Source organism: Molossus molossus, unplaced genomic scaffold (genome assembly GCF_014108415.1).
Source record: "Molossus molossus isolate mMolMol1 unplaced genomic scaffold, mMolMol1.p scaffold_m16_p_12, whole genome shotgun sequence".
Taxonomy (NCBI): domain Eukaryota; kingdom Metazoa; phylum Chordata; class Mammalia; order Chiroptera; family Molossidae; genus Molossus; species Molossus molossus.
The window spans coordinates 75,516,855-75,537,524 of NW_023425347.1; the positions used below are offsets into that span (position 1 = coordinate 75,516,855).

At 42.6% G+C, this 20,670-nt stretch overlaps 1 protein-coding gene and 1 pseudogene across 3 annotated transcripts in view; one reads left to right on the forward strand and one right to left on the reverse strand.

The window, feature by feature from the left end:
- SMAP2 (small ArfGAP2) overlaps positions 1-20,670 on the reverse strand; it is a 51,680-nt gene that overhangs the window by 23,930 nt on the left and 7,080 nt on the right. Inside the window, exon 1 of one of the 3 annotated variants that reach the window (XM_036257355.1) lies at positions 16,956-17,064. The exons of 1 other annotated variant lie outside the window; for it this stretch is intronic. The gene's annotated coding sequence lies outside the window, so the exon portion shown is untranslated. Of the gene's footprint in view, positions 1-13,194; positions 14,090-16,955; positions 17,065-20,670 lie in introns of those variants that run through there. One more of the 3 variants, XM_036257353.1, reaches the window with a different exon arrangement.
- On the forward strand, positions 5,543-20,122 carry LOC118626141 (annotated as a pseudogene).

Genomic DNA, 20,670 nt, shown 5'->3' on the forward strand with positions numbered 1-20,670 from the left:
TGTGTTAGTTTTACAACGAGAAAATAAATGATACAGGTAATTTAAAAACAAACACCACCACTGTCCATGGCTGTAGGATAAGCTGAAACTCCTTATCACATGACTTGGAAAGCCATCCAAGAGCCTACCTTTACACACACTGACGTCACCATCCTGAATACGCCGTGCACGCACACCTCTGCCTACACCACTCTTCCTGCCCATTCCCTGCTTGACAAACTTCCAAATGTAGCCCACCGTCACCTCTTCTGTGAGGCCCTCCAATGCAATAAATCTTGACCTTCTCTAAGGCTAATAGTTCACTGTTTGCTTTGCTCTTCTAATACTTAATATGTTTTATACTTTGTTGCTTACAGGTCTTCCTTGCCCCAATTAGACTGTGAGCTCTAGAAGGCAAGGACCATGTTTTATCATTTCATCATTTATCCCAAACACTTAGCACAATGCTTGCAAAGAGCACATACAAAATGAACATTTGTTAAATGAATTCATCAATAAGAAAGATAAAAGTCTTCAATTGTTTCCTGTTTTGGGAAATGAAGGGAGAAGTCTTCAAACACCTTAAACGTGAAGTTATCACACAGAAAAGGGTGAGGCTCCAAAGGCAGAACTAGCATCAGTGAGTGGAAGTTGATTCCAGCGCACTCTGGGGACGATCTTCTAACAATCAATGTTGTATGAAAACAAATGCAGCATATCCAGGACTAGCAGAAGCCCAGTAAGTGCAGGTGTCCAAGAAGAGGCTGGATTACCCACTCTCAGGGATGGCAGAGAAATGATCTCTGCACAGTAGGTGGGTGAACCTGAGCCCAAAGGGTCACTTTCTACTACTGCAGTTCTATCAGCTGATCTGTAGGTAACTTTTAGGTCCCCTCCTGTTTGACATTCAATGAATGGTTCTCAAAAGGCAACACAACCCCTGGCTGGTGTGACTAAGTGATTACAGCGTCAGCCCATGCACCAAAGGTTCTCGGGTTCAATTCCCGGTCAAAGTCACATACCTGGGTTGTAGGTTCCATTCCCAGGCCTGGTTAGGGTACATGCGGGAGGCAACCAATTGATGTGTCTCTCCCACATCAATGTTCTCTCTCTCTCTTCCCCTCCCTCCATTCCTTCCACTCTCTCTAAAACTCAATGGAAAAATATCCTTGGGTGAAGATTAACAAAACATCCCTGGCCGGTTTGGCTCAGCGGTTGGAGCATCGGCCTGTGGACCAGAGAGTCCCAGGTTCAGTTCCCACTAAGGGCATGTACCAAAAAAAAAAAAAAAAAGATTAACGAAACAAAACAAAGAAATGCAACACGAGGTAATTAACTTATGAAGATAGTAGGTCTTGATGAACCTAAAAAACTGAATCAAACTTAGTTCATGGAGCCTGTGACTAGTGTAAATGTGACAACAAATAAAACCCTGAAACTGGCTTAAATGTGATAGACACATAAGGAGGAACATATTGGGGTGATGACTACAAAATACAATGATGTATTATAGAATTGTACACCTGAAAGCTACATAATTTCATTAACCAATGTCACCCCAATAAATTCAATAACAAAGAAAAGAAGGGAGGCCAGAACTTCAGTGATCCCATAGCCTCCCTTAGATTTATACTATACTTAGGCTGCTGATGAACAACTCACAACTGGACATGAGCAGTAGTCACTGAAGGAGCAGCTATGGCAGGACAGTGTGTGTGTTTGGAGGTGGGGGGGTCCTGGTAACTTTTCATTTGGGGTTGAGGAAGGAGCTCTTAATGATACATTTTTCTTTTCTTTTGTTTTTGTTTTTGTTAATCCTAACCCAAGGATGCTTTTCCATGGATTTTTAGATAGAGTGGAAGAGAAGGAGGGAGGGAGAAACATCGATGTGTGAGAGACACACTGACTGGTTGCCTCCTATAGGACCCTGACCAGGGCTGGGGGTTGAACCTGCAACCTAGGCACATGCCCCTGACTGAAAATCAAACCTGAGACCCTTTGGTCCACAGGCCAGTGCTCTAACCGCTGAGCCAATCCAGCCAGGGCTTGATGATATATTTTTCAAGGTGTACCAAATACAAACATGCTACAGGTCACATTTTTTAAATAAAATAAAGAACCTGTGGTTTCTTATATATTCTTTCTAATTTGTCCTGTTGTTTCCACCGAATTCTAGTTGTGTAACAACAATCTGAAATACCATTAAAGTGGAAGTGATTTTTTTAAAAAGATGAGGCTGTAAGACAGAGAAGCTCGTAAGTATCTCTACATTAAACAGCTAAGTCATTTATGTTTTGGTGCCTTTAAGAACAGGTAAGCTTGTGGCTGGCATAACTAGAGGGACAAATAATTCAGGCTTTTCTTTCTTCACAAAAGGAAGAAGGAAAAGCTATATGAGATGTTGATTATCAAATCTGGAGCAGGCAGAAATGCAGATCACTCTGAGGTCTGCACAGTATATCTTCAGTTCTGAAAGTGAACATTTTATATTAGACAAGAGGAGTCTTAAAACTAAATAAGGGGAACACTGATGGTTGTAAAGGGAAAGGAAATATTTAAACTTACCGAAAAAAATAAAGGAACAGTTTTATGTGCTGAAAACAACTGACAAAAAGCAGAATCTGGGCTATCTTTTCTCCTTCTATTTTTACTCACAATTCACTTTTTCTTCAGGCCACTCCATGTCTGCATCCCAGAGCTGACTCACAATAAGGGAGATAATTATGCTTTCCACCTGGATTACATGGCATTGTACTGTTTCAACCTGGATCTTTTCTCTATCATGTCAGCAGTTAAGAATTCATTATATAAACACAGGGCCTCACGCCCTGCAGTGTGCTGGGTCCCAAACTGCTATTCAAGGACACTTCTGCATGTTAATATCGCCCCCTCCACAGAATCAACTGAGTCGTCTTTAAAAACAAACAAACAAAAACAGAAGAACCTAAAACAAACTCTGATTTGAAAACACAGCTTAATTCTCCTTGACTTGGCCTGCCATTAACTAACACAAAAATTAGGAGTCAAAGTGAAGAAGAAGCAGTATTTGTTTTAAGAACAATTCCAATGCCAGTCACCTCAGTTCCACTCACTACATCTCTCCACCCCGACTCACTACAAAGAACACAAAGAAACACCAGTGCCATCTTGGACATTTCAATGGGGCTACGAGGTATGTTTAGTGGCCTATTTTCATCTGTAGAAAAGAGAACTCACCTATTCCAAAATAACAATAAACAGTAACCTTGAACTTCTGTAAGTACACCATTTTAAGGAACCATGAGACCAAAACAAAGACTTACTCAACCTTTGTTCTCAGAATGCTCTGCAAGATGAGTCCCTTCCCATCCGGCCCATCTCGCAAGAATGTCATTTCCTTTTGTCAAAAAGAGACACTGTCCACAAATACTGACTGAACTACACCAAGAACATATAGTGAAACTTTGCAGAGAATTACTCAAGGAGGGAATTTACTGCTTAAAAAAAAAAAAAAGTCCCAAAGTGTATGAAAACCCCAGAAATGCAACCCCCATGGAAAGACCTGGAGGGAAAATTGGAAAGAAACACTTCTTTCTATCAAAGATGAATTATGCCCTGGCTGGTGTGGCTCAGCTGGTTGAGCGTTGTCCCATACACCTCAAGCCTACAAGATTTCCTGTTAAATTCCCTACTGGACTGCAGGGCTAGATCCCCAGTAGGGGGCATACAGGGGGTAGCCAATCGATGGTTCTCTCTGATGGATGTTTGTCTCCCTCCTCCTTCCTTCCTCTATCTCTCTCAAACCAATAAAAACATTTTTTTAAAAAAAGATGGATTATGTCCCATGAGAAAAAAACGGTCAACAAAGTTCATTGGCATCTCTGTTCACTGAGAGAAAACTCAATGAGCTAAGGAAAAAAAATGATCACAGCAAACAAAAATTGGCTAAACCAGACTAATTCCACGTTTTCCCCCAGTGGCACCTTTGCCCCTACTATTCAACAGAGGCCTGAAAGGGGCCGTGTATCTCTCTCCTTCCAGGGCGGGAGGAAGGTTACCGTGAGGGCTGAGGGACCCAGGGTCACATTCAGATTTGGTTAAGTTTCCAGAGTAGCAGCCCCTGAACATCCACAACCACAGGAAAATATCTGCCTATGTTTTGTCTCTTTAAAAGTAATTTTGGTCCAGCCAGTGTGGCTCAGTGGTTGAGCGTTGGCCCATGCACCAAGAGGTCACCAGTTAGATGCCCGGTCAGGGCACATGCCCTGGTTGTGGGCCCGATCCCCAGTGAGGGGCATGCAGGAGGTGGCCAGTCAATGTTCTCTCTCATTAATGTTTCTATCTCTCTCTCCCTCTCACTTCCTCTCTCTCTAAAAGTCAATAAAGGAAAAAAAATAAAAGTAATTTTGATTTATCTGTTTTTAGTTAATGGCCATTTAACTGATGCTACATTTGTCCTTATTATAACTCCTAAGATAGTGTTTAATATAATGCTTAGCAGCATATTATTTCTACTTCACTGGACTCTAGAATCGGACAATATAACTATTGTACTTTGAAATAAAAGCTCTGCCCTGGCTGGTTTGCTCAGTGGTTAGAGCGTTGGCCCGAGGACCAATGAGTTACCAGTTTGATTCCAGTCAAGGGCACATACCTCGGTGGGGTCATATGGGAGGTAACCATATCGATGTTTCTCTGTCTCTCTCTCTTCCTCCCTCCCACTCTATTTGATAATAAGTAGAAAGATATCCTCAGGTGAGGAATGAAAAAAAAAAGATCAGCTATCACTTAAGCCATTCATTTAAGTTTGACATGAAACAATATAGGAAATGCAGAGACCTGTTATTACAAATCTATAAAAGTAACAATATTTATCTCAATAAAGTCTGATTGGTTTTAAAAACAAAATGAGTATATAAAAAAGCTGTGGTACATATACACAATGGAAAGCAATGCACCTGTAAGAAAGCGAGATCTCTTATTCTTTGAGATGACATGGAGGGACCTGGAGAGTATTATGCTAAGCGAAATAAGCCAATCAGAGAAAGACAAATACCACATGATCTCACTTATTTGTGAAATATAATGAACAAAATAAGCTGATGAACAGAACAGACCCAGAGACACAGAAAGGAGTATGATTCAGACTGACAAACCTCAGAGGAGGGGGGATGGGGGGAAATCATATAAACCAAAGAACTTATATGCATGTATGCATAACCAATGGGCCTAGACAACAATGCTGGGGGGGGGGGCAGGATCGGGAGGAGGGTGTCTAGGGGGGTAAAAGGAGAAACAGCTGTAACAAAAATAATAAAAATAAACATTTTTTTTAAAAGAAAAAAAACTAAACCATAACACCCCTAGCTAAACTTAGTAATATTTTTATTAGTTTAGCCCTAAATTAATAGATTGATTTGTTAAATAAGCGCTTCCACAAGAGACTAGTGTCAAAGTGTGGTATATGCTGCTCGATCTCCAAGCAGGCTCATTCTTTCTGGAGAATGTTGAGTTTCACCTGGAGGATAATGTCTCCTACGCCAGTATCCTCAGGAAGGGGCCTGGGTGCCTATCTACTGGGAAAATGAGTGAAAAAGCCCTAGGTGAGCAGCAACACAAGGAAGCTACTTTGGCTTTTACTTCTAGGTCAAGTTCTCTAGAGAGTAAATTCCTGAATGGTGGATCCTTAGATAGCACCTTACACACGGAGGAGAGCGTGGTGCTGAGGAAAAAGAAATCAAACAAAGTAATAAAGAATTTACACTGGCCCTAGCCCGTTTGCTCAGTGGTTAGAGCGTCGGCCCTCGGACCAATGAGTCACCGGTTTGATTCCCATCAAGGGCTCGTACCTCCGTTGTGGTTCATCCCCGGCCCTGGTTGGGGTCTCGCGGGAGGCAACTCATCGATGCCTCCCTCTCACCGATGTTATTCTCCCTCTTTCTCCCTCTCTCTCCCTCCCTCCCACTCTATCTGAAGATAAATAGAAAAATATCCTCGGGTAAGGATTAAAAAAATAATTTACGCTGGTCCTGTGAAGCTAAGGCACAGAGATCTTAGGAGTGTGAAGTGGAACAGGGACTGGGAACAAGCCAAGGAAGTATCAGCAATTAAACCTTGAAAGGGTGACTATTTTTACCTGAAGATTATTATTCTAGGTGAAATAAGCCAGTCAGAGAAAGACAAATACCGTATGATCTCATTTATATGTGGACTCCAATGAACAAAAGAAAATGACGAACAAAACAGAAACAGAGGGAATGGACACATGGTGCCAGCTGTCAGAGGGGAGGGGACAGGGGAAACTGGATGAAAGAAGGTGGAGAGATTAGCCAAAGAACACATACACATAGCCCACAGACACAGACAGCAGTGTGGTGAAGGCCAGGAGGAAGGCGGGGCAAGGCTGCGTGGAGGTGGGCAAAGGTAGGGGGGAATGGGGACTTCTGTAATAGTGCCAACAGTTTTTAAAAAGGAAAAAAAGGTGACTTTTTTTTAGTTTCATGTATTTTGTGGCAAATCCCCTTTTTTGTCCCTCCCTTTGTACTCAAAGTTCTAAACAGTCTTAACAGGACTGAGGGGGAAGAACCCAAGCAGGTGGCCGGTGTCTGTGCATGAGGCGGAGCTTTGGAGCAGAGGCAGCAACGTGACGAAAGCTTCGATGACCCAGAGAAGCAACCCAAGCTGAGAGGGAGGGGCAGGACACACGGGGCCACTCGGCAACTTTTCATCTCTACTTGTGGATTCTCCTTCCTGAATTCATATTTTGGAGGTTCTCCGTTTTGACCAATAAGGAAAACTGGACTACTTACACTTCACGAGTCAACTTAAGATCGCTCACAAATAGCTTTACAGGGGCTGTGACTTCCATATGCAAAACATCACTTTGTGAAATCTTGCTCCATCCACTCTCTCTATCCTGTTCTGACTCCCACAGCACTCTGTTGTTCTCCTGTGACATTCATCTATGACTGTTCTGTTGCTGGGTTTTGTTTTTGTAAACTCCTTTAGGCAACAACTGCCTAATTTAGTATAATTAATTTTTAAAAACTAGTGTATTTGTCTTATGTGAACTTAAGATTCAAATCGCCTTACTCAGAAAATCATCCAAAGGTAAACTGAAATATCTTACACAGAAAGTTGGGGGAAAGAGTATCCTTAATATTCCTGATCTCGGATTAGCCCATGATATTTTGGCTCTAGCCAATTCCCTCTACACAAAGACCCTGCTTAAAGCTCTTATGAATAAGATAGAAGAGTGGCGGTGAAGGCATAGCTTCTCTGAAAAGGGGAGGGAAGAAATAAAAAATAGCTGCTTTCATTGGGGGCAGGAAGGACATTATTTCATTAGGAGCTAAACAGCGAGACTATCTCAGTACAAACAATAGTTTGGCTTGAAGGCTCCGTGTGACCAATTACTCCAGCAAAGGCTCAGCTGGAATGGAACCCGGAGCTTGCCAGACAAGGGACAGGAGCTGACACAGGCTCCAGTGTCAGCTTCATCATGGCTTTGGGGACCCAGAGTATCCAGTAAGGATACTCACAGAACACACTCTACCCCCATCAGCAAACAGCACCATTCTACAATCAAAACTGTAGAATTAAAAGAGATGGCACTGGGGCAAATACAAAGTTATTCAACCTAAAACCGACATTTTATCGCAAACATAACAAGTAACAAAATTAGATCTCATAAAAGAGTTAATGCATTTCAATCACTATCTCAATGGCTAACAGCAGGCTTGGGGAGATGTGCAGGGAGGGACAGCTGAGCTAACAGCCAGACAATCATTTCAAAGTCTACCAGTGGATCTGATAGTTCAAAACTTGACATGATAATTAAACTAATTTCCCATCACTCATGATTTCATTTCAGATAACAAGCACTAAATCTAACTTGGTTCGCTAGAAGTCACTTTCTTCACTCCCTGGGGACATTTACTTCTTAACATTTCTAACATTAATTCAAGTTAAAGCCTTACCTTCCTCTTTGCAATAACCACTATCTATTCCTATTCTGGAAAAAAAAAAATACTGAACATGCAAAGTAAGCCAGCCCACTAGGGGGTAAGCACATCTTTAGAAGAAGGTACTAAAGGAAGGTGATAGGGCCACTAACCAATGAGAGTGCTCTTCATCCCCCAACCCTAGAGCAGGTAATAAGCAAAAGAGGAACAATGTAAAAATGGATACTAAAAACAGCCCACATTCAAACAGTGCCCCTCTCTTCCCTCCAGAACAGTGGTTTTCAACTGACGCAATTTTCCCAAGGGGCAAAGTCAATGTCTAAAGACATTTTTAGTTGGCAGGAGGTGGGAGGTGCTCCTGGCATCTAGTGAACAGAGGCCAAGGAAATCTTGCCCTGGCTGGTCTGGCTCAGTAGTTAGAGTATTGACCCACAGACCAAAGGGTTACAGGTTCAGTTCCCGGTCAAGGGCACGTACCTGGGTTGCAGGTTTGATCCCCGGCCCTGGTTGAGGTCATTGTGGGAGGCAACCAATCCAATGTATGTCTCTCTCTTTCTCTCTCCCTCCTTTCCCCTCTTTTTAAAAAGCAATGGAATAGTACCTTCAGGTGAGGATTAACAAAAAAAATTTTTAAAGAAGAAAATCTTATCTTTTGTAAGATAGCATAGATGGACCTGAGAGTGTTATGCTATGTGAAATAAGCCAGTCAGAGAAAGACAAAATACCATACGATTTCACTTATATGTGGAATCTAATAAACAAAATAAACTAACAAACAAAACAGAAATAGATTCATAGATATAGAGAACAGTCTGACAGCAGTCAGAGGGGAGGGGGCTTGGGGGCTGGGTGAAGAAGGTGAGGGATAAAGCAAAGAAAAAAAATCTTATAGACACAGACAATAGCATGGTGATTGTCAGAGGGAAAGGGGTGGGATAGGTATGAGAGAGTAAAAAGGAGAATAAATGGTGATGGAAGACTTGGTTTGGGTGGTAAATACCCAGTACAATATATAGATGATGTATTATAGAAGTGTACACCTGAAACCTATACAATTTTATTAACCAATGTCACCCCAATAAATTTTTTAAAATCTTTTTTTTTATTGTTATTTTTTTTAATCCTCGCCCGAGGATATTTTTCCATTTTTTGTACAGATAGAGTGGGAGGGAGAGAGAGGAAGGGAGAGAGAGAGAGAAACATCGATGTGAAGGGACACATCGAGTGGCTGCCACCCGCACGACCAACCAGGGCCGGGGACAAACTGCAACCGAAGTACGTGCCCTTAGCGGGAACCGAACCCGGGTCTCTCCGGACCGCAGGCCGATGCTTTAACCGCTGAGCCAAACTGGCCAGGGCTTAAAATCTTTTTAAATTGTTTTTTAAAATGGACTTATCTTTGGCCAGTGCCATTAACTTTATATTCAATGCAGCATAATAAAGATCTTCATACCAGAAATAAATAAAAAAGTCAAGAGTGCTGAGGTTGAGAAGTCCAGCCCTAGAGGAACCATTTATAAACCATTTAGTTTGGAACATGTGAGATATAAAAAATATACCAATACTGTGGAAGAGCTTCTTCTCTTGTTCTGTAACAATTTAGAGTACAGAATTCCAAAACTGTAAAGACCCTTAAAGATTCTAGTCCAAGCACAGCTGGAAAAACTAAGGCCCAGAGAGGTCATTTACCCAAGTTCACAGAAGAAATCATCAGCTGGACTGGAGTCAGAACCATCTTTATACACCCCAAGTGTGTTATACACAGTAGGTGCTGAATAATGGGCAGTAAATTGATACCCTGTTCTTTAGGTGTTCTTTTCTATTACAACACAATTCACTCTGCTGCTGGCAAGTCCAACACCTGAGATGGTGCATGAAGGCTTACTCACACCACTTCCCATCCACTTCCTCTTACTCAAAGGAAGCCCAGAAGCGGAGGAGAGTGCAACACACTAGAGCTCAAGAGTAAGTGGCCAGGCAGAAAATGTTTTCCAGTTGTTCGAAGTGAAGCTCATGCCTTTCACCCAGGCAGAGACTTTACACAAAACCTTCTGAGTCAGCAAACGAGCCCTTGTGCAAGACCACAAACATGCGAACCCCTCTCCACATGGGCGTAGGGCAGCTTTCCTCACACACCAGAGGAGCCCCAGCCACTGGCAAACAGAAAGTCAGTGCCGGGTTAACTGAATCACAACCGTATCCAAACAAGCTAGAGGGCTTTCGTTTCTAAACCAAACAGAACAGAAATGAATTCTGAGATCAGCGGCATGCTGAATGTTAGTCGTCAGAGCAGCCCTGGCTAAAGGAATGAGCAAAAGGTGGAGATTTGCCCTTTCAAAAGGAAAACATTAGAGGGAGGGGCCCCGCCTCTCCCCAGAGCCCTGGGAAGGAGCATGCTGGCCACCATCCTGCGTGGTCACAACTCAGCAAGGGCTCTAAGTGCCCTCCGAATCTCAAGTGTCCCCACACAGTTCCAGTCCAGTCTGCCCTCCCTCTGCCAGAGCCCAAGAGTGGGAGGGAGAGAAAAGAAGAGAGAGAGAGAGAGAGAGAGAGAGAGAGAGAGAGAGAGAGAAACGTCGACATGAGGGGGACACGTCGGGTGGCTGCCTCCTGCACGACCCCAATCGAGGCAGGGGACAAACTGTAGCCGAGAGAGAGAGAGAGAGAGAGAGAGAGAGAGAGAGAGAGAGAGAGAAACATCGATGTGAGAAGGATTCATCAGTCGTATACCTCCTGCATGCCCCCTACTGGGAATCAAGCCCACAACCCAGGCATATGCCCTGACCAGAAATCAAACCGGGACCTCTCAGTCCATGGGAAGATGCTCAATCCACTGAGCGGCCCTGGCTGGGCAAAACAATACAGTTTCAATATTAAAATTATTATGCATGTACATAAATAAATGAATATATTCTGATACATTTTTTAAAAAAAGAAAACATTCACTACAGTGTTTCAAAACCTAGGTGTTTCAAAATTGGGTCTAAGGAGGTCCAGGTCAGAGAGCATGGTACAAGGAGGTGGGGCAGATGCCAGCCATGTAAATAGAAAGAGTCTGCAAAGGAAATATTGTAGATAAACCCAGAGCAGTTCTCTAGGAAAAAAATCACAGCTTCAAAAGAGCCAAAGCAAGAGTCTTCAAATTAAACAAACCTGTTCCAGTGGGGACAAGGACAGCTTCTAAAGCTGCTGCAAGGTTATTATTGTCTACGCACCTGAGAACAGTGTCTATTTACTCTCATCCCACAAAAAGGCCAAGGGACCGCTATTTTAGCCTCCGGCTTCACACCCATGCTACATTTCCCCAAGACGATGTGTCACACTAAAGCCTCCTAGTGAGAGGGCAGAGTACTAGCTCTGTGACTGGCTCTGGTTTTCAATGTGGCACAGAAGCACACAAAGAAGCAATTACCACACAGCAACCATGAGATTCACCTGCTCAGCTTCCTGGAATGTTACAGATCTTCAAATATCTGTGTTAATAGTATGACGGTGACTTTCAAAAGACAAAACAATACCTAGATATAGATATAGATATAGATATAGATATAGATATAGATATAGATATAGATATAGATATAGATATAGATATATAGATATAGATATAGATTAGATATATAGATATAGATATAGACATACATATGTATATGTATATATGTGTATATATATATGATCTGAACACGCATTAATAGAAGAATAGTGTTTATGGTGGAGACATTAGACACTGTGCATTCAGTATACAGATAAATGGGACACAGTTCCTTACTTCATGGAATTTACAGTGTAAGGAAAGACCTTTAAAAAAAATGCAATCACACCCTGGCTGGTTAGTCTCAGCAGTTAGAGCGTCGGGAACCAGAGTCCCGGGTTTGGTTCCCACTAAGGGCACGTACCTTGGTTGCAGTTTGTCCCTGGCCCGGAACGGGGTCATATGGGTGGCAACCACTCGATGTGTCTCTATCACATGGATGTTTCTCTCCCTCTCTCTCTCTCTGATGTTTCTCTCTCGCTTTTCCTCCCTCTCTCCCTCCCTATCTGAAAATAAATGCAAAAATGTCCTCGGGTGAGGATTAAAAAAAAATGTAATCACTATTATCACCTTTCTCCCAATGTAGGGCCTCTAATCCACCCTCCCAGGGAACTAAATTTAAGTGTAGGAGGCCCGTATGAACAACCTAAGATGCTAATCAATGGCACTATAATTCTTCCACATACCAAGTGTATAATGTGGGAGATGGTGTGTGAGATATAACACTGTATCTTGGTCCGTCTTGCTGTGATCACTTCTCTTAAAGCTGTTCTTGTAGTCAAGCCAGGATTCTCCCCAGCTCTCCACTCCTTGCCTCAGCAGATGTCCCCTATAGTGTAGGAGTTCAGATGACAGCTCCCACAGCAAGGCCAACTCTACATGGGCTCAGCCCAGAGGACTCCCTGGCCACTTTTTACAATTAGAGGGCCCACATGACTACTCAACTCTGAACACCCATTAGTATAACAGCAACACAAAAATTTACATTGTACCATTACTTATAATACTGAAAAACTAAAAATCCAAATGTCTGACAAATGGGCAAGAGTTAAGTAATGACATATTCAAACGATACAAAAACAGAATACAATGAAAGTATTTAGATGTTCTTAATGTTGTGAAAAATGCTTATGGTACATGTTATGCAAAACGATGTAAAATTATTATGGCATAAGCTCCAGTGAAAAATGGGTGAAACAGAGGATGGGCAATATCTCCTGCATTATTATACTCCATTCTTCTCAATGACTGTTATCACAAATATGAATAACTTTCATAATCAGAAAAATAAAGTTTTGCTTTCTAAAGAAATCACATGTAATGATGTTTAGCTAAAAAGCACAAGGACTCTTCTATCTCCCCACCCCTCAAAATCCCACAGGACAAAAGACAACTGGTCTGGGAGTCCGTTTCTATGGTAACAATCCCCCCCCCCCCCCCCCCGCCGCAAATACATAAGAAGTCTAATGAAATTGAGCCCTGCTTTTACTCTGCCCACAATATGGACCCTTGAGCTGAGTCACTTCTGTCAGACTGCTTCTGTTCACAGACCAGGCTCAGAACCTCAGAATGTACAGAGGAGCTGGTTTGGAGTCTTCCTGATTCGTGTTGCATGTAATGACACTTTCTTTCTCTCACATATCAGTTGGGGACTTTATTATAGCACTCACTCTATGAAAGACCTTTTTCTCGAAATTCTCCTTGGTCCGAAACTGTTCCTCTAACCCAAATCCTCATGCCTACCTTCAGAGAGACGAAGTAAGTCCCCAGTTCCAAACAGCTATTCTTTCAGTAAAAAATGCTTTTGACATAGCAGAAGAGGCTGAATCTTTTCATTCGTCCTTTCTCAAATCAGTGGTCACACTTAAATTGGTTTCCATTAGCTCTGCTGTTTACAGCTATTTTTGAACAAAAGCATCGTGGTAAGAAAAGGGAGTTTCCTTCCTACTTCTCATTGGAGGGCGTGTGTTAGTTACAAACCTAGTGGCAAAGTATCAACAAGAAAAAGACGCTAGCACCCCTTTCCCCCATGAGTTTTATACTGCAGCAAAAGATGTTCCCAGCTCACATACAAAATTCTGGAAGAAATTATGTTTTGAAGGCACAGAACAGGAACAACAATCTATACAATGTTAAGACAATTTTAACTCAGGGCTTAAAATACTGGAGAATTTGTTTCTAAATCACACACTGGGGACTTCCAGTAAGACGAGAAAAGAGGAAGAAGCTGAAATTTACTTCGTGTGCACTTTGGGAAGCAACGCTGTAGGATTACTATGTAAATCCACATCTGAAGATGTAAGCCCTGTGGTAGAAGCTTAGGGATTTATGGTCTTTCCATCACTAGTAACTGCTGCAAAAGACCGGCTGGCTATGTGTAAAAAGGAAAAGAAAAGGTTCCATTATCTCAAATCGCTATGCTAGGACAGGGTTATCAACTACAGACAGTAGGTCTCTCTTCCTCCTATGTCTGCTTTACTATTTTCAATACATCATAAAATGAGAATATTGCACATTTGGGGTTTGGTTGAGGAGACATGAAGCCTGAGAAATCTAATTCTCACTGCTTTAGATTAAGAAATTTCTTTTTGGAAGTTTTGACTTGAAGTAAAAAACAAAACAATATATCATTCTTCAAATGGGCTTCTGAAATCCAGTCTTCCTCAATAAACCATATGCTATATGTATTTAAAAGCAAACTAGAATACCCATAAGAAATATGCAAGGGGAGAGAGGGTTATGGTCAAGAAATATGATGAGGAAACTACTTAACGTTACTTGAAAGTGAAAAAAAGCGGCAATAATAAATTCCTATTACCACCCAGTGATGTGTTACAGGGTGGATTCCAGGGCAAGTTTCAGCCACACATGAAGGAAGATGGGGGTCAGGGGATAAACTGAAGACAGCCACCGGGGCAACCTTACGCTGATGGATGGCCACAGCTGAAGGCAGATTTGGCTCATCTCTGGGGCTTTCCACTGGGGAGGGACCTGCAGTGCAGCCATCAATGGACGAGCATCCACAAACCCTGTGGGGAAATACAGGATCCAGAAGAGTAGGGTAGGGAAGGAGAAAGTTTGGAAAACAGAAGAGTCAAATACAATAGCAAAATATTGTAATTATTCAACATGAGCTTCAAAAATGCATAGATGTACCTCTTAAGTTGAAATGGACTGGCTGAAAAGAGCTGGTATTCTGGAAAGCAGTCTGGTATACTTTTGAAAATGCTCAATTATCTTTTTTTTTTTTTGATTTTAGAGAGAGAGGAAGGGAGAGGAAGAGAGATAGATACATCGATGAAAGAGAACCTCGACTGGCCGCCTCCTGCATGCTCCCCACTGGGGATCCGGCCCACAACCTGGGCATGTGTCCTGACCAGGAATCGAACCGGCGACCTCTTGGTACATGGGTCAACGCTCAACCACTGAGCCACACTGGCTGGGCTCAATTACCTTTTAATTACATTTGGAATTACAGTAATAATCTGACAAGAGGAAATTAATTTTTGGAACAAAGAGAAAAACAATGAAACCTCTGCAGTTTTTACAGTTGGTAACTACTCAAACAATGAAGGTCCCTTATCCGCGGCCCCTGTGGAAAGTAGCCTAAAAGCAAACATACACTCCATCGAAAACCTTTGCTGGCCTAGTTCCACCAATTCCATTAACGTAGCAGGGGCCCAAAGGCAGGTGACCTGATTGACAAAAAAAGCACTCCAAGAAAGCGCTGAACTTATATCATGTAACTCATTAAACACTTTATAATCAAGAAGAAAACTATTAGCAATAATTTGGGAAGTTTCCCCTTTAAATGGAGCAGCATTTCAAGTAACTTTCCTTACAAGATAAAATACTTTTCAGGTCCAGTATAGAAGAAAGCAGATCCAGTGCTAACACATCTGAAGATGTGTGTGTGGAGGGGGACAGAAAAATCAATAAGACCAGTTAAAATATGTGGCACAGGAAAATCTGTTCCACCACAATTACCTTAATTATCAAAGAAAGACTAATCTGCACCATGTTTTAAGGCCGCAATCCTCAAAAATCTCTTTGCATGTCTTATGTGTTACTGACTCGTCTTGCAGCTGTAGCCGGAACGAGCTCAATGTGTACACATCTTGCTTAAGGCTTCCCAGAATTGACAGGGTGGCAACTTACTTTCTGAGTAACCAAATAATAAATCACTCCTGGCAGCAACAAACCAGAAGCCAATTTCCCTAGTCACGCATACTAATTATAGAGGCAATGACTGAATTGTTACATTACTTCCTGATACTCATTATTGTTTCAGCAACAGTTAAGATCCTTTAGAAGCAAACAAGGTTATACCTGCCTGAAAACCCTTCTTACCTCTTGTCCAACTAAATAACCCAACTATTTATTTATAAGGAGAAAGAATACATCTTGGAGATGTTTTGTAAGTGCTTTTGCCTATTTCCACTTGGATCCTACCCTTGCTCCCCTCTGTCACAGGGAACTACATCTCCCTTGCCAGCGGACTTGTGGGTAAGCTCCATCATTAGTTAGTACTGACAAGGATAAGAAATAGGAGGACAGGGGAACCAGGGTAATGCCCTTTCTCTTACATGGGCTGAGTTCCAGCTGCCACCAGACAGCTCTTCTTTCCATGTTCCTAGCTCACACCAGATGGCTCAGGCTTCTGGCCTTCGGTTACTCCAGCACCTTCGAGTTTCCTCAGGGGTATAGCAGTTCCCAGGGTTTGCGAATCTCTGGTTTGCCTCACCAGCCTATTTGCCTTCTCGGCTCTCATATCATCTGTGTAACTCATTCCGTATATTAAATTCCCTCTGCTTGTACCACCTACAGTGGTTTCTGTTTCCCTGATGGGCCCCTAACTTTTAAAAAATATTTTTAAACTTAGCTTCCCTAAAAATTAAATATTCAGATAGCCTGTAAAAGATTTCTTCTAGTAAGAAATAAAAGATTTATGGATGATAAAAATCAACTCATCCACTCAAACAAGTATCTACTGACAGCCTGACCTGTGCGGAGCACGGTTCTAGGTGCTGGGAATACTCTACTGAACAAACAGGCACGAAACCCCTGCCCTCAAGCAGCTTATATTCTAGTGGACACGTTAACTGTGGCGAATTACAATTTAAAAAAATTAACCAACATAGCCCTGGCCCGTTTGGCTCAGCGGTTACAGTGTTAGCCCGCAGACCAAAGAGTCATGGGTTCGATTCCGGCCAAGGGCACGTACCTCGGGTGCAGTTCATCCCAGCCCTGGTCAGGGTCATGTGTGAGGGAGCCAGTTGATGTGTCTCTCTTACATCAGTGTCTCTCTCTCTCTCTCTCTCTCTCTCTCTCTCTCCCCCCCCTCCCTCCCTCCCACTCTGTCTGAAGATAAATGGAAAAATATCCTCGGGTGAAGATTAAAAACAAAAACTTAACTATATAGGAATACGTCTTTAACAATAAAGGAATCTGGTAAAAATGAATTCATTCTAAGGTGTTCTACTCCACACCGACATGGTTCCTACCTTTTCAGTGTAGTATGCTGAACTGTCACATTCCAGAGGCCAAAATAGAACTTCTTCAAAGTTAGTATCTACTTAAACTGGCCACTTGTGCTCAAACAGAAGTACAACTCTGATAAGGATTTAAGCAGACACAATAACAAAAGTTAGGTATAATATGTTTAGAATGTAAAATGTAAGTGTGTTTTATGCAGATTCCTGCTTGGCATCTTTTTCATGGGGGATATCATTTGGAGGAATTGAGTCTGAGTCTATTTAATAAGTCATTTTATCCCTTGTCTATGGCACAGGTAAATTCCGTCATCATAACATATAAAGCCAGCTGCAATGTACATAACGAGGAAAGCGTTGCCGTCACCAATTGCAGGACAATATTTCCAAGATGAAATTTTCAGGCAGAAGAATCAAAACAGACAATGACTCATGTGCTGAACAGTTATATAGACAACCATGCCCAAGAAAGCTACCACCTACATACACAATGACATCAGATGAAAAATGCAGAAAGAAAGTAGTTTTCTGATTTATTTGAAAGCAACAGATTTGCTGAAAAGTGTACTGAGACATCAGGCTGCACTACCCATTTACACATTCTAAGCACTGAGTAACCATGAGCACACATCAACTATTCAGTACTCTTAGACTGCCTGAGTATACAAGTATGTTCAGCCTCAAAAACCAACGTCAGCCCTGGCCAGTCTGACTCAGCAGTTGGAGCGTCAGCCGGTGGACTAGAGAGACCCAGGTTTGGTTCCCGCTAAGGCCATGTACCTCGGTTGCAGTTTGGCCCTGGCCCCGGTTGGGGTTGTGTGGGTGGCAATCAGTCGATGTGTCTCTCTCACGTCGATGTTTTTCTCTCTCTCTTCCTCCCTCTCTCCCTCCCGCTCTATCTGAAGATAGATGCAAAGGTGTCCTTGGGTGAGGATAAAAAAACAAAAAACCAATGTCATCGCCCTGACCAGTATAGCTCAGGGGTTAGAGCGTCAGCCCGGGGACCAAAGGGTCACAGGTTCAATTCCGGTCAAGGACACGTACCTCGGTTGTGTTTGTCACCGGCCCTGGTCGGGTTGTGCGGGAGGCAATCAGTCAATGTGGTTCTATCATGTCAATGTTTCTCTCTGTCTCTCTCTCCCCCTCCCTCCTACTCTATCTAATGATAAGTAGAAAAATATCCTCAGGTGAGGAATTAAAAAAACAAAAAACAAAAACCAACATCATCAACTCCAGAAATGACATAACATTTATTGCTGCCATTTCACTAGACTTTTCTAAGATAATTTAATGTATTCACAAAGTTATACTTCCATGGAGATCTTGTGGGCATAGTACTCGGACCTTTCTTATTACTCAGCAATTAGAAAACATTTCATATCTGCAATATTTATGCTTCTACCTGAGTAGCAGGTAGATTTCCAGGACGATGGAAGTCTAAAGTATACTCATAATATTACCACACAGCAAGTCCTTTGCCACTCCCCAGCATGTAGTCAAAGTATACTAAAGGGTCCCCTCACACATACACACATGATACAACACACCTGGCAGCCTTTGGCCATTGTTTCTTCTGCCCAGAATGCAAAGTCTCCTAAATTCATCTGGAAAGTCACGTTCATCATTCAAGATACAGCCCACATGTCTCTTTGCAGCCACAACTTCCTGAGGCCAACTTGTTTGCTGTCTTCGATGCTTTCACTTCTCCCTGCACACAGTGCTGTCATGCTAATTACAGCACTGCATCATTTCTGTGTTTACATATCTGCTTCTCCGTTAGACTCTCAAGTCCTTGAGACCAAAGACCCTAGTTTTTAATCTACATATCTGGTACAGTGCCTGACACAAAATGGGTGCATAAAAAATATCTTCTGAATGAATACATGCAGTGTGGGATCATAGGCTTGCAAAGAGTTTCCCCTGCCCTGGCCTGTTTGGCTCAGCAATTAGAGCGACTGTGTGGACCGAAGAGTCAAGGGTTCAATTCCAGTCAAGGGCACGTACCTGGGTTGCAGTTCGTCCCCGGCCCTGGTCAGGGTTGTACAGAAAGCAACCAGTCAATGTGTCTCTCTCACATGGATGTTTCTCTCTCTCCCTCTCTCTCTCTCTCTCTCCTACTCCTTCCCACTCTATCTAAAGATTTAAAAAATTGAAAAAAAAAAAAAGAGTTCCCTCTAAAAGTTATGGAATTTTGTAATCTCTGTCCCACTGCCACAGGATATTTCAAGCACAAGGAGAACAGATAGGAAACTATCTCCCGGGAACACGTTTAACAAGTTGATATTAAAAGACAATCTAATAGGAAAGTAGACAAATTACTTTCAGTAAAACTATGTCAAGCTAACCACAGCTGTCAGAAATTCAGGTGCATTAGCTGCAAAAACCCAAAAAGTTGTTTGATCTTGGCTGGAGAAGGTTGTTGGACTAAAGACGGAAGCAAAGCTCCTTCTGTTGTCTAGATCTGATGTAATTTTTTAACCTCTCAAAAGGTACAGCTAAAATAATTTAAAATTGATAAGAAAAATTCATGTTCTAAGGAATGATGTTCAACAAAAAAAATTTCAACACAAAGATTCCCTGGTCTAATCTTTCACTCAAGTTTGAAGAGTCGGGAAACATTCGGAGACCATCCTCAAGGGTCCCGTAAAGTACATCTGCAAAAGTGCCAGAACCCCCGCTTCTTTCCTAGGCGGCTGGTGAAGACGGCGTTGGGGCAGATCCCGGAGCGCGACGGCGAGGCCATCTCCTGCGTGGCCTGGCGGCCATGGTGGCCAAGCAGGTATGGCTGGGCTGGAAGGTGGTGGTTGTGCACTGTGAGGGCATCAACGTTTCTGCCAATTTCTACACAAACAAGCTGACGTCCCTGGCCTTCCTCTACAAGTGGATGGACCCCAACCCATTCCGCAGTCTTACCACTTCCAAGTCCTCAGCCGCTTAAAAGATGGACCGCACAGGGCCCGCCGCCCCACAAGACCAAACGAGGCCAGGCGGCCTTGGACGCCTCAAGATATTTGTACAAGGCGGTCACAGGCACTCTGGAGGTGAAGAGGAAGGAGAAGGCCCAGTTCCATTACCGGAAGAAGGAGCAGCTCATGAGACTACGGAAACAGGCCGGAAAGAACATGGAGAAGATACTGACAGATACACAGAGGTCCTCAGTTCATGGACTCCTGGTCTGAGTCCAGTGACACTGATTGTTAATTCTTTAAAAAAAAAAAAAAAAAAAAAAAGCAAACCCTGGCCGGTTTGGCTCAGCGGTTAGAGCGTCAGCCTGTGGTCCAGAGAGACCCGGGTTCGGTTCCCACTAAGGGCACGTACCTTGGTTGCAGTTTGTCCCCGGCCCTGGTTGGTCGTGAGGGTGGCAGCCACTAAATGTGTTCCTTTCACGTCGATGTCTCTCTCTCTCTCTCTCTCTCTCTCTCTCTCTCTCTCTCTTTCTCTCCCTCCCTCCCTCCCTCCCTCCCACTCTATCTGAACAAAAAATGGAAAAATGTCCTCGGGTGAGGATTAAAAAAAAAAAAGCCAGAACTCCCTTGTATAGGAAATGGTTTTGGCTTAAAGACTAGGGAATTATTGGGTGAGTCATTCTAACGGTGGCTTCCAGGAACCAGAGTATTTAAGGGAAAATGAATAAAATGAAGATAAAATAAATAAGATCAGCACTGGTAATAATAAATAATGCTTACATCTGTGTAACACTTTTGTTTATGAAGCACTTTTATTTTCA